Raw genomic sequence first — 13999 nt, forward strand, 5'->3', positions numbered from 1 at the left:
TACATGAAAGTGCTGCTGGTTAATCATGAAATCTTTCTCCTACCTCCCACCTCCCACTCCCAGTCTAGGGGAATGCAATGAAGAACTGAAAGCAGAAAACCATAATTACAATCACATTCCTTCCCCGGGGACAACCTAATTATCAGCCTCTCACCTCAAAACAAATTTACCTCTTTAGAATGAAGGTTCTTATCACTTACGGGAAAAATGCAAACAAAGATTAAGCTGCCATTTAGGCATCACTGCAATTTTTCATTTTTAAGTGATCTCTTAGTTTAATGGATTCAATGCGTTCTCATTCAAGTGAAATATGTATTGCAGGAGAAAACTGTAATAAATGGAAGCATCATGACCCTTAGGTTAGAGCAAAGGAATATTGGAAAATAAATCTCAATTCTGGATACTCACCAATCCTGCAATGGGGGTAGGCAATCTATTGATCTTTTTAACAAGTCCTGGCTTTATAGCATTCAGCAACCTGTCATGAAAAAGGCAGAACGTCAAGTGAGACATAAAGCAAGATGGATCACACAAATCACCTTTATCCAGGGCTATAGCTAAATTGCTGAATAGGAAAAGCAATGAATTTAAAGCATCTAGTAAATCTCAATAATCTATTAGCCTTCATGCATACAAGTCAAAAGCCTTGCCAACATCAAGTTTACCCATGGCAGGTGAGGTTTTAGAACTTGGAAGAAAGAATGGACACTGGATGGTACTTCAAGACACAGGACAGGGTTTTGAGTTGTGTTGTGGCTGGTAGAGAATTGCCCAGGATTGGAGCCAGGTATTACTATGCAGGTAAGGCCTGTTTTCAATTCTCCTGTCTAAGGCAAGAGTCTCTCCAGGGATTCACTAAGTCCAGAGGCCAGCATCTATCTTTGCAAGTAATTTGCCAAGACTAATTCTATCTCCAGAGCCTGGACTGTTCATTGATTGAGAAGAGTGGCTTGTTAAATGTGGCTGAGCTTCACTTAAGAAGGGGAAGAACGCGTTTAGCAAGAGGTTAACCAATCATGTCCTAAAGATTTTAAGGAAGGCAGACCATAATTCCCAAGATACAAAAGATATCTGAGCAAAAGATTTTCCAGGTTAAAGGTTGAAATCATGTGAAGATGGTAATATAAGGTAGGGAATGCAGGAGAAACAACTGTATGTGCTTGTCTTCAGGAAACAGCAATTCAGAGTAAAGAGGAATAAAAAATACAACTTAGAAAACTAAAACATGGTTAGTATCACGGTAGTGCAGCAGAATGTAACATATGCAAAACAGATTACTCTTAAAGGAATGATTGAACGTAAAGGGCTGTAGAGTGGAAGCATTTATTCCCACATTTAGGAATTAGAGAAGCAAATCAGGTAAGTTATCTGAGGGTACAGTGCAAGGAGAAACTTGGGGCAGGAATTTACTATAATTTGGGAATCAGCAAACTATGACCCATGGGCCAAATCTGACCCAATGCCTGTTTTCATAAATAAATTTTACTTAGACACAGCCATGCCCATTTATTTACATAATGTCTACAATCTGCTTTTGCACTACAATAGCAGATCTGAGTAGCTGTAACAGACATTATAGCACACCAAAAAAAAACCTCTGCTATTGAGTCAATTCTGACTCATGGCAAACCCCATGTGCGACAGAGTAGAACTACCCCATAGGGTTTGCTTGGCTGTGATCTTTATGGAAGCAGATGACTAGGCTTTTCGTACAGCTACTGGGTGGTTTCCAACCACCAATCTTTAGGTTAGTAGTCCAGTACAGACTGTTTGTGCCACCCAACGACCTTTATGGCCCACAAAGCATAAAATTTTTATTATCAGAAAAAGTTTGCCAACCTCTGTTATAATTCATCCAATCCAAGAATCTAGTAAATTCTGAACAATCTATGCTTGATAGATTTCTATAGGTCAGTTATATAAGACTCTTTGGAATAGTTTAATGATTAGTCTTGATTTTACATTGTATTTAATTTTGACACCTCTGTTAATATATTAATCTGTTTTGGAAGAAGTAGTCCGAATGTTCCTTAGAAGCGAGGATGGCAAGACTTCCTCTCACGTACTTTGTGGACATGCTATCAAGAGAGACCAGTCCCTGAAGGACATGATGCTTAGTAAAGTAGAGGGTCAGCAAAAGAGAGGAAGACCCTCAACGAGATCAACTGACACAGTAGCTGCAACAATGGACTCAAGCACAGCAATGATTGTAAGGATGGTGCAGGACCGGGCAGTGTTTTGTTCTGTTGTATGCAGGGTCACTATGAGTTGCAACCAACTCAACAGCACCTAACAACACTAATATATTGGGAAATACCTCTGCAGTGGTTATAACTATACTTGGGAAGATATTCTGTTTTTGCACCAAGGTGTGATTGCCTGTTCTTGGTAACTTTCAATGCAATTTCAACATGCTGCCACCAACTGGTAACATTCAGGATGGACATGTGCCTTTTTGTCCACTAAAATTCAGGATGGCTGCTTTTTTGATGAGCCCATTTAGCTTTAACTGTGCACTTAACATTTAATATTTAAATGCTATTTTGGAATTATTGGTTTTTCCAGCTGAAAGGCAGCTTGTTCATTCTCCTCATTTTATAGTTGAGAAAATTGAGGCCTGAGAAGGATCTGCGGGACAGTCAGACCTAGAAACCAGATTTCCTGGATTAGTTTTCTTTCTCAGGTGGTATTAATGTCCCGCATCATGTGGTTTAAAATAAACAAAGAGACATGATGCTTCTAAAGACACGATGCCTCCAAAGCAAAGAGGTGCCTTGAAAGAAAGGCCTGGGTCTACCTCCGAAATATCAGCCATTGAAAACCCTATGGAGCACAATTCTACTCTGACACACATGGGGTCACCACGAAGTCAGAACTGACTTGACTACAACTGATTGGTTTTTGGTGGTACCTGTATACATGACCTTGTTTGGAAATAGGGGGTTCCTTTAGTTATGCTAATGAGGTCATGCCTGAGTAGACAGGATCCTAAATCTAATCACTTCTGAGTTATAAAAAGACCAGAATAGACACAGACACACACACACGGGGAAGAAGAAGATCAACGACAGAGACAGGAACACCAAGTAATACCAGCTGCTACTAGAAGCTGAAATAGACAAGGAAGGTCCTCCCCCTAGAGCTACACCATGAATTCTCACTTCTAGCCTTTTGAACTGTGAGAAAATAAGCTCTGTTCTTTAAAATCACTCACTTAAGATACAGTTTGTTACAGCAGTGCTAGGGAAACTAAGACAAGTCGTAACCAAGCCTCCTCACTAAAGGCAACCTTTAAGAGTTTCAAAGGATAATTTATTAATATACATATGTTATTGTTACGTGTAGTCGAGACGATTCCTACTCATAGTAACCCTATAGGATAGATCAGAACTGCACCATAGAGCTTCCTAGGCTGTAACCTTCATGGGAACAGATTGCCAGGTCTTTTTTCCAGCAGAACAGCTGATGGGTTCGAACCACTTACCTCTCAATTAGCAGCAAATTGTTTAACCACTATGCCACCAAGGATTCTTAACAGACATATAATTGTCTTTAAAAAGACAGACGTAGCATATTACACACATTGTCCATCTTACGTCTTGTTTTTCTCCTAACAATCTATCCTGGAGGTGGAATGATTTACCTCAGAGATTGATGCCTTATCAATATATGGAGCTTTGTCCTTTTTAAGGAGCCCTGGTGGTACAATGGTTAAGCACTCAGCTGCTAACCAGAAGATCAGTGATTGAAACCCAAGTTGCTCCGTGGCAGAAAAGACTTCGCAATCTGCTCCCATAAAGATTACAGCCTAGAAAACCCTATTGGGGCAGTTCTGCTCTGTCACATAGGGTCGCTATGAGTGAAAAATCCACTTGGCAGCACCTAACAAGCCCTTTTTAATAGCTGTGGACTACTGTAGACTGATTTGGAGTTGGCAGAGGGGGTAAGAATCTCAACTCTGAAATCCAGCTGACTGAATTAAAGCCCAGCTCTGCCATTTACAAGGGGGGTAATCTGGGGCAAGTCCATTAACCTCAGTTTCCTCTACTGTCAAACAGAAACACAACGGTATCAATTGCATAGGTGTCAATGAGGCTTAAATGAGATAAAATATGTAAGAAGCTAGAACAGAACCTGGCACATAATAAGTTCTCTATAAATATTTCCCCATATTTGTGTGTAAGTTATTCAATTTATAGTGTATTAAATCAACCACTTTCCTAAAAATTTTAGATTTTTCTAATTAAATAAAATTGCTACCAGATTCCAAGCATTGTTGCTAATTGACCAAAGTTAGCCTTAATGCATTCTAGGATTAGAAAAAATAACAAAAACTGTACCAAAAATTCATCATTTAAGAATTCCATTAATATCCTTAGTAATCATGGCACCAGTAACTCCTATTTTTATACACATTTAGATATTTTTAAACAGTCTTAAATACTTCATTGTATTCTTCCTCTGTAGAATTATAGTTACATGGCAGAAACCTTCCTTGACAGATGAAGTTTAAAAAAAAAAACAACTATAATACTAGACCTTAATTAGATAAGTAACAAAAACTCTGATCTCTCTCAAGTTGTTTTATCATAAATTTTTTTTAAAAAAAGTGCTCTTAAATATTTGGAATGTTTTCAAGATCCAGGCACTGTATTTTTTTTTTTTTCATGTAAACATTGCTCTAATTCTATACAGTACACAATGATAAAACATTTAATTCACATTGTAGAAGTGCCCAACACCTGCTTATCTTGTATTTTGTATTAAACTGAGAACATTTTTTATATGTATTAGGAATCAGGAACCCTGGTGGCATAGCAGTTAAGAGCTATGGCTGCTAACCAAAAGGTCAGCAGTTCAAATCCACCAGCCACTCCTTGGAAACTCTTGGTGACAGTTCTACTCTGTCCTGTAGGGTTGCTATGAGTCAGACTAGACCCAATGCAATGAGTTGGTTAGTTTACTAGGAATCAGAGGAGAAGATCAACAACACAAGTACAAGAAGGATCAAGGATGTTCACTTGCAATTTTATTTAAAACTACTATTGCCCACCTTTGGAAATTAAAATACAAATGCTTTCAGTAAATACGTCTTGATGACATGCTTTGAAGTGGTAGTGTTGTGATGGTGGTGGTGATGATGATGATGGTGATATATTTATGTACCTTTTGAGATGGATTATCCCTTAAAACTCCTGTCCTGTAGAGTAGGTCATGAATTTGTTCCATCATTTTTGCCAAAGAAAGACGTCATCCCACACAGATGGAAAGATTTGCCCAAAGACAAACACAGCTAGCTCATGGCAGGACTGGGGCAGTATTCTGTAACTTAGGCTAGTCACTTTATTCCACAACTTGGTACTCTAGAATGCTGAGCTTCAGTATGTGTCAACAAAGCACAACCCCCCAAACACACAGAAAACAAACAAAAAGCAAAAGCCCAAACAAACACTATCTAAATATAATGGGAAAACATCAACATCAGGTGGGAATAAAAGAAAAATGGAGGAGGGTGTCTGCTGGGAAATGGTTAACTATAAGGCACAACAGTCCTGAGTTTTGTCTCTGGATGGTATACAACATCATCATCAGGAATTCCAGAAGAAAGTAGACAGTCATTCACTTGCCGACAGCTCCCCACTCAGCAGAACCCAACACCAATTTTCCACTTGCGGTCAGTGCTCCCCAAAACCCAGAGCCAAACGGCCTTGACAGGTAGTTTACCCTCTCTGCCTGGCAACAGAGCATGTTTGTGCTCTTCTAAAGATGTCCCTGAGAGACTGGCATAATTCTACACAACAACAACAACAAACAAATTAGGCATTTGTACCATTCTACATCTTCTATGCTAAATTTATCGCAACTACAAACAGAAATAAAGATAATAAAAAATACCAAAGATGTAAGAGCTAATTAGAATGATCTATTTACAGATAGATCCATATCCAACAATAATAAGTGCCTACTGTGTGTTGTTTAACACTGTAAGCATAGAAAAGGCAGTAGTAAACAAGACAAAGTTCCTGCTGTCTTGGAGCTTATAATCTTGGAAAAGGTGATTGGGTGGGGCAGTGGGGGTTCACAGAAAATAAGTAAATAAATGAGAAGAAAAAATCAGATGGCATAACCAAAGCAAAGACCAGTACAGACACAGAAGAGGTGGGTGGTACTTTAATTGGGAGGTCAGAAGGCGGCTCTAGGGAGGTAATTTTAATGATACAAAGGTATTAGCCAAGAAGAGATTTGAGGACAAGAGTTCCTGGTTGACTGAACACTTAGTGTAAAGGCCTTTAGGCAACAGTGGGCTTGATATCTTCCAGGGACAACAAAAGGCCAATATAGCCCAGCAGAGTGAATGAGGCATATGACTTGAGATCAAGTGGTAAGTAAAAATCAGGCCCAGGTAACGTGTCTGAATCTTTTACTTAGTACAATGTGAAGCATTGTTTTTAAGACAGAAACTGAGATGATCTGATCTGTATTTTCAGTGCAAATGAATACATATATATACTCATATATATAATAGAGCACAAAGGAGGCACAGTCATAGAAGCTTCCTAAATCCATTGCCATCGAGTCGATTCCAACTCATAGTGACCCTATAAGACAGAGTAGAACTGCCCCATAGGGTTTCGAAGGAGTGCCTGGTGGATTTGAACTGCCAACCTTTTGGTTAGCAGTCAATCACTTTAACCACTACACCAGAAGCTTCCTAGACACATTCAAATACCTTGAGGGACCAAGTTACTGGGGCTGAGGGCTGAGGACTATGGTCTCAAGGGACATCTAGGCCAATTGGCATAGCATAGTTCATAAAGAAAATGTTCTATATCCTACTTTGGTGAGTAGCATCTGGGGGTCTTAAAAGCTTGCGTGCAACCATCTAAGCTATGTCTATTGGTCCCATCACGTTCGGAGTAAGGGAGAATGAAGAAGATCAAAGACACAAGGAAAATATTAGTCCAAAGAACTAATGGACCACATGACCACAGCCTCCACCAGCCTGAGCCCAGAAGAACTATATGGTACCTGGCTATCACCCCCAACCACTCTGGCAGGGATCACAATAAAGGTTCCCAGAGAGAGCAGGAGAAAAATGTAGAACAAAATTCAAATTCACAAAAAAAGACCAGACTTCTTGGTCTGACAGAGACTGGAGGAACCCCCAAGACTATGGCCTCCAGGCACCCTTCTAACTCAGAACTGAAGACACTCCGAAAGTTCACCTTTCAGTCAAAGATTAGAAAGGCCTATAAAACAATAACACACATGAGGAATGTGCTTCTTAGATCAATCAAGTATATGAGACCAAATGGGCAACACCTGCCCAAAAGCAAAGACCGAGTGGGCAGAAAGGGACAGGAAAACTGGATGAATGGAAATTGGGAACCCGGGGTGGAAAAGCGGAGAGTGTTGACACACTGCGGGGATTGCAACCAATGTCATGAAACCATTTGTGTATAGATTTTTGAATGGAAAACTAATTTGCTTCTGTGAACTTTCACCTAAGGCGCGCACACACACACAAAGATCATCATATGCAAACAGGTATAGAAATAAAACTACACCTATATGCATACAGAAAATTTTTCTTATTAAAAATGATGAGAATCAAAAGTACAAATAGATAAAAACATTACAAATAACTTACAACACACAGCTTGATGAAGTGGAACAAAAAAAAAAAACAGTTGATTCTGACTCACAGCGACCTCATGTGTTTCAAAGTAGAACTGCACTCCATAGGGCTTCAATGGCTATGACCTTTCAGAAGTAGATTGCCAGGCCTTTCTCTCAAGGAGCCTCTGGATGGATTTGAACTGCCAAACTTTCGGTTAGTAGTTAGGTGCTTAACCATTTGTGCCACCCAGGGACTCCACGATGAAGTGAAAGGAGCCGTGAATTTGGATTCAGGAGAATAGGTTTTAATAGTGAAATCTAACAGGCATTTGCTATGAACTACTAGGAAGTCACTTGATCAGAGTTACAGCTTTTTCTTCAATAAAATGGGGATTGAAAAAAAACCCACCCTCCATCCAGGTTGCGATGAGGATTCAGTGAAGCAACCTGTGTTACCAGCATTTTGTAAATGGAAACTTGCAGATTCACACCCATTTTAGTACACTGCCCATATGAGAATCCCTTTTGGCTAGGTAATGCTAGTATTTTAGTTTCAAGTTTTCCATTAGCCAGCTGCCAAAGACCAAAGTAAGTTTTACTTATTATTTTCTGGCTACCTTTGTATAAAAATATCACATAAATGAATCAAGCCAACAAATGCATATAGCTTGCCTAATTAATATCTGATGAGAAACAACTAGGAACAGGAAGAAAAGATACAATCCTGGCTAAACCTCCGTTATGGAAACAGTTACTGACACTGAAGGTAAGCAAAAATACATGTGTTTCTTATGATACAAGTTAAACAATGTTTCCTAAACTCTTATACTCTAAACCTAAAACACACCGTGACCTATTCAAGCAGGCTATTCCATACCTTCCTTCATGTACTCAGCAAATATTTACTGAGCACGCACAATGTTCTGGCCCAAAGTTGGATACTAGGGATACAAAGAAAGACAAGGGAGAAATCCCAGGTCTCTCCTGCATGGGGCATGCTCACAATTTACAGACCTTTAGTATATAAGGAAACCCTGGTGGCGTAGTGGTTAAGAGCTATGTCTGCTAACCAAAAAGGTTAGCAGTTCAAATCCATCAGGTACTCCTTGGAAACTCTATGAGGCAGTTGTACTCTGTCCTATAGGGTCACTATGAATCAGAATCAACTAGATGGCAATGGGTTTTCTTTTTTTTTTAGTATATCAAAACAAAACAAAACAAAACAAAAAAACCCGTTGCCACTGAGTCTGTTCTGACTCATAGCGACCCTATAGGACAGAGTAAAACTTCCCCATAGGGTTTCCAAGGAGCAGCTGGTGGATTCGAACTGCCAACCTTTTGGTTAGCAACCGAGCTCTTACTCATTGCACCACCAAGGCTCCTCTTTAGTATATAACACCAGTAAACTCGAAACCTACGGGAAGTCCAGAAGAACTTGGCACATATGTGGCTTGTTGTCATACTACGGAATGCACACCCATCTTGAGTTTTTTGAGAAGGTGAATTAATGACACATTCTGTACATATTCTAAGGATAATAATTCTTAAAAGATTAAAGATTAGATTCCTTAAAGGTACAATTGGTAAGATGATCAGGTATAACTCTGATGTTATGATTCAACCACAGACTACATTTTATAACTCCTCGTACCCTTCATATCCAGTGTGTGGTAGCCTCTCAAGGGCCACTGGTGGTTCAGTGGTAGAATTCTTGCCTTCCATGTAGAAGACCTGGTCCAATTCCCAGCCAATGCACAACCACCACCATCTGTCAGTGGTGGTTTGCATTTTGCTATGATGCTGAACAGGTTTCAGTGGAGCTTCCAGACTAAGATAGACTAGGAGAAAAGGCCTGGCAATCTACTTCCAAAACTCAGCCAATGAAAACTGTATCTATGGAAAATAACACCTATGGCAATTGGTTTTAAATTGCTGAATGATCTCTCACAGCTGGGAAGGGAAACTAAGATGGCCAATAGAAACTGCTCATTAGCGCCCCTTCTCAAACGGCACCCAGGGGACCACACCTTAGTTACACCTCTGTGTGGATCACAATGGTCTGATCTGTAAGCAGTCACAGGGATGGCCCATGTCTGGGCAGTGTTTCCTTCCATTGTGCATGGGGTTGCCATGAGTTAGGGGCTAACTTGAAGGCAGATAATAATAACAACCGCAGCTTCTCAATTATTGTTTAATGGTTATAAAATATAAAGTGAAGAAATCTTTTTTCTATTTGCATTTTTTAAAAACATATCTGAAATCTCTACTCAGGGACAGAGAGGTTGTGTTTCATACCAGTTCTTCCATCAGCCAGTACAAATGCTCTTCAAGAGGCACAGCACCAAGAATGCTGCTATGAAGGATACATTACTAGACCATCCAGACATTAGGAATTACATCATTGAGTGGTGTATTTGTTATTGGACTGTAATACAAACATAAAAAGCAATATTTTTTTTTATATTTTATTGTACTTCAGGTGAAGGCTTACAGAACAAATAGGTTCTCATGAAACAGTAGTACACATGTTGTTTTATGACATTGGTTAACAACCCCACAACATATTAACCCTCTAAATTCTCGACCTTTTTTTTTTTTTTGGTGAAAATACACATAGCCAAAGATACACTGTTTCAAAAATTTCTTCATACACAGTTCAGTGACATTGACTACGCTCTTCCAATTGTGCTATTACTCTCACTTAAGATGAAGGCTTGCAGAACAAAATAGTTTTTCATTTAACAGTTACTACAAATGTTGCCCTATGACAATGGTTAACAATCTCACAACACATCAACAGTATCCTTACTCCACCTTGTGTTCCCTATCACCAGCTTCCTTGCCCCCTTCTGCCTTCTGGCCCTTGTCACTGGACTCCTGTACCTCGTTAGTCTCATTTGGTTTTACGGGGCTGTCCACTCCCAGGCCGAACAGTGAACCTCAGAGGTAACTTCACCACTGAGCTAAAAGGGTGTCTGGAGGCCATACTCTCGAGGTTTCTCCAGTCTCCTTTAGGCCAGTAAATCTGGTCTTTTTTTTTGTGTGAGTTAGAATATGCTCTACATCCTTCTCCAGCTCCATCCAGAACCCTCTGTTGTGATCCTGGTCAGAGCAGTCAGTGGTGGTAGCCGGGCACCATCCAGCTGTACTGGACTCAGTCCGGTGGAGGCCTTGGTAGCTGTGGACAATTAGTCCTTTGGACTGATCTTTTCCTTGTATCCTGTTCTCTTCATTCTCCCTTGCTCCCGAAGGGATGAGACCAGTGAAGTATCTTAGATGGCCGCTCACAGGCTTTTAAGACCCCAGACACTACTCACCAAGGTAGAATGTAGAGCATTGTCTTTATAAGCTGTGTCATGCCAATTGAGCTAGATGTTCCCTGAGACCATGGTCCCCACAGCCCTCCGCCCAGCAATTCAGTCCCTCAGGGAGTTTGGATGTGTCTTGGGGCTTCCATGACCTTTCCTTGTACAGGTTGTGCTAGTTTCCCCTGTATTGTGTACTGTCTCACCCTTCACCCAAGATACCACTTATCTATTATTGCCTATTTACTATTTCCCCCCCACCCCTCCCATCCCTGGTAACCAACAAAGATTGATAACATTAAAAAGCAATATTTTTAAGGATTGCAAAATTTATCTTACTCTACAAGTCATTTAGTTCAGAAATTCAATTCTTGTATTTATCCTAGAGTTTGAGGGAGATCAGAGAAGCTATCTAGACCTTCAACACAAGGTTGAGAAGTTCACGATTAATCTCTTGGGAAATCACTTTATTCTTTGCAACAAGAGATTACATCATCATCTCATTAGCTTGGTTTGCACAGCTGCAATGGGCATTATGATCACAAAATTACCCACTTTGTGTCCCTTTTAATTTGGCTCAATAGTGTTTTTCTATGTGGTTTCCTTGATCACTTTCTAGGTTTGACTGTGTACCCTGGATGAAGGTGTATGCAGTTTTGTATAATCCAACATGGGAACAGTTTTTGAACCTAAGCATGAGAGCAATATGACCTTGATCATAAACCTATTACAGATGTCATTTTTAAATGTTTTTTTCTTAGAGTCGCCTTGGCAAAACCAGGAAAATTAACAAACCCTCAGAGGAAGAAAAATTTACTAAAAATACAGGAAAAAGTGAAACTTGAACCAAAGAGGAGTTTCATAGGAACTAAATAGTGACAGAATGTAAACTGTCATCATTAATATCTACCAAATGTTTGTAGAGTTCTGCACATTGTACCAAATATGTGAAGTATAGGTCTTACATAAGCCACTTGCCGTGGACATGCCTAAAGGAGAAATTATGGGAGTGTTAGAAGGTCTTTGTAACTTGGGATTCCAAGAAGTTGGGCCTGACCCTGTGAATTCTAAGGCTCAATAGTGCGGTTGTTATTCTAATACAAATCTTGTGACAGAGACCGCTCACCAAACTCCTCTCCCTTCCCTCCTGGGCACACAGCTAGGTTATATTTCCCAGCCTCCTTTGCAATTTGGTGTAGCTGTAGACCAGAGCTCTCGGCAATGGAGCACGGGCAGAAGTAACATATATCACATTCAGGCCTGTCCCTGACAGCCCTCCCAAGCAATTCTTCACTCCATTTCTTCTCCTTCATTTACTAGTTAGATCTTGACACCCAGGATACCTTGGAAACCATGTGTTGAGGATGTAGTCCCCACTAGCTGTACCAAACCCTACCTGCTGCCAAAATTGGGCTTTACAAAAGTGAGAAATAAATTTCCACTGTATTCAACCACGGAAATTTAGAGGTTTGTTAGTTATAGCACCCAGCGTTATCTTAACTATTACAGCTCTCCAAGAAAAACCAAATCAAACCAAATCAAACCAAACCCATTGCTGTCGAGTCAATTCCGACCCGTAGAGACCCTATAGGACAGAGTAGGACTGCCCTATAGGGTTTCCAAGGAGTGGCTGGTGGATTCAAACTGCTAACCTTTTGGTTAGCACCCAAGCTCTTAACCTCTTTGCCATCAGGGCTCCAGGAGGCCTTTTTCCAGTAAAGAGGACTTACTGTGGACATGTCACCCAGGAAAGACCAATCGCTAGAAAAGAACATCATGTTTGGTACAGTAGAGGGTCAGCAAAAATGAAGGAAACCCTCAATGAAATGGACTGATACAATAGCTCCAACAATGGACTCAAATATACTTATGATCATGAAGATGGTACAGGACTGGGCAACATTTCACACTGTTATACATAAGGTCACTAAGTCACAGCTGACTCAGTGGCAACTAACATCGACCTTGCCAAACTGTACCCAAGAAAATCCTGCCGGAAAATGCAAAATTAACCACTTAGGCATGTCCTTTCCCCTGGATCTCGCTAGGAAGACAGCAGGAAGGAGAAGAGCTAAAATTTGGAAGTAGGGCCTCATTGACATCATAAACAAATAGACTCATTTTTATTTTCCTACATTTGCTAGGGGAAAAAAAAAAACTCTTCTAGAGGGACCAAATTACTGGGCTGAGGGCTGGGGACAATCGTCTTGGAGGACATATAGCTCAATTGGTATAACATAGTTTATAAAGAAAATGTTCTACATCCTACTTTGGTGAATAGAGTCTAAGGTCTTGAAAGCGTGTGAGCGGCCATCTAAGATACTCCACTGGTCTCACCCCATCAGGAGCAAGGGAGAAAGAAGAAAACCAAAGACACAAGGGAAAGATTAGTCAAAAGGACTAATGGATCACAACCACTACAGCCTCCACCACACTGAGTCTAGCACAACAAGATGGTATCCGGCTACCACCACCAACTGCTTTGACAGGGATCACAACAGAGTCCTGGACAGAGCTGGAGAAAAATGTAGAACAAAATTCTAACTCACAAAAAAAGATAGGACTTACTGTTCTGACAGAGACTGGAGAAACCCCGAGAGTATGGCCCCCAGATACCCTTTTAACTCAGTAATGAAGTCACTCCTGAGGTTCACCCTTCAGCCAAAGATTAGACAGCCCATAAAACACAACAGGACTAAATGGACACACCAGCCCAGGGGCAAGGACAAGAAGGCAGGAGGGGACAGGAAAGCTGGTAATAGGCAACCTGAGGCCGGGAAGGGAAGAGTGTTGACATGTCCTGGGGTTGGCAACCAATGTCTCAAAACAATGTGTATTAATTGTTTAATGAGAAACTAATTTGCTCTGTAAACCTTCATCTAAAGCACAATTAAAAAATAATAATAAAATATCCCCAACCACAGAATGGGGTTAAGGGTAAGACCTCAAAAAAAAAAAAAAGCAGGACAGACTCAGAAGAAGCATAAATTGGGTGTCTGCCCTAAGGAAAATCGTTCAAAGGAGAAAAAGTACTAGATTCCACCTTAAGGGCAGTGTTGTAGTCTTATCGGTCC

The 13999-nt window shown here is 40.4% G+C and overlaps 1 protein-coding gene across 1 annotated transcript in view; it reads right to left on the minus strand.

The window, feature by feature from the left end:
• LIMCH1 (LIM and calponin homology domains 1) overlaps positions 1 to 13999 on the minus strand; it is a 455814-nt gene that overhangs the window by 228177 nt on the left and 213638 nt on the right. The window contains exon 2 of the mRNA XM_023738915.1: positions 409 to 478. The gene's annotated coding sequence lies outside the window, so the exon portion shown is untranslated. The remainder of the gene's footprint in view (positions 1 to 408; positions 479 to 13999) is intronic.

This window comes from Trichechus manatus, unplaced genomic scaffold (genome assembly GCF_000243295.1).
Source record: "Trichechus manatus latirostris isolate Lorelei unplaced genomic scaffold, TriManLat1.0 scaffold00126, whole genome shotgun sequence".
NCBI lineage: Eukaryota > Metazoa > Chordata > Mammalia > Sirenia > Trichechidae > Trichechus > Trichechus manatus.